The sequence below is a fragment of the Mesitornis unicolor genome, unplaced genomic scaffold (assembly GCF_000695765.1).
Source record: "Mesitornis unicolor isolate BGI_N332 unplaced genomic scaffold, ASM69576v1 scaffold8450, whole genome shotgun sequence".
NCBI classification, from domain to species: Eukaryota; Metazoa; Chordata; class Aves; order Mesitornithiformes; family Mesitornithidae; genus Mesitornis; species Mesitornis unicolor.
The window spans coordinates 195,068-196,241 of NW_010156240.1; positions in this window are offsets into that span (position 1 = coordinate 195,068).

Here is a 1,174-nt window from a genome sequence, read left to right on the forward strand (position 1 = left end):
TTTCCAATGAGGCAAGGAGGGAGCAGAAGCAGGAGCTGTTTAACCATGCTTGTGCTTACTCCACAAAAGACAGCATCATTACCACTGTGTCTCATTTGCTTCTCTAAGTTGCCCAGTGGAAATGAAGTGATTTCCTAAATGCTAACCCTCTAGATATACAAGACCCTGGGGCAAAGAAAGATGCTTGCATATGAAAAGAAAACTTTTACTGAATGTTCATATCAAAGCAAGCAGATTCTGACACAAGGCATGTTTCTTCTGTCATTCAAGTAAAAAGAAAGGAAGACAGATCACAAAGTGCAATACACCAGTTGCTCTTTAAATGCCTGGATGACAGTCTTTGTTCCCCAAATCTGCCTTGGTGCTTTCCCTTTGAAATCAGCAGCAGATTTCCACAGACTCTAAATGCAGAAGGCTAAATCCCATGCAAGGCGTTAACACTGCCTTTAATAAGAGGGGCTGCAGCAAGAACAGGGGAGCATAAACGACAGAGGAGGGCAGTGAGGGGTCAGTGAAAAGCATCCTCCAGGCTATATAGCTGCCTCTTCAAAAACATTGCAGAAAGATTCTAGTCTCCTGTTAACAACCAATTTCAATGTCAAATGCAGATGCAACAGGGCACTAAGGACTTTTACCGGTCCTTTTTCTTTGTGGTCCACATACCAGAAAGCACACACAAAGTATTACAACATATGTGGATCTAAACTTGAGCTTGAAGCTGAATCAGCCCTCTAAGAGGCTCATACAAACCTCTAACCCCACATTTAAAGAAGGGGATGCAACCCAGAGGTGAAGGCAAGCACCCTAAATGCTGGCTGGTGCAGAGCTTGCAGCTCTGCAGCTCCCCAGCAGCTCACCAGCACAGAGGCCCTTCCAGGCCCAACTTTGCCCCCTCCTCTTAGCTTGCCTGCTGATTTGGATGGGGAGGTGGAAATGTCAGGTCCTCCCATCAGTCTTTTCTCAGATCCTGAAGCCCAGACAAGGCCTCTTCTCCCACTGCCTGCCTGCAGCAAGGCCTGCCAGCTGGCTAATCAGTTCATTCAGATGCTGCAGCACAGCCTCCTCATCTCTGAGAGGAGCAGAGCTCCACGCACTGTCAAATGTGAGAGAAAAAAATAACACATACTTAATGAAACGTGTTTGATCTGTCACAGTCCTTGGCACGTTCCAATTT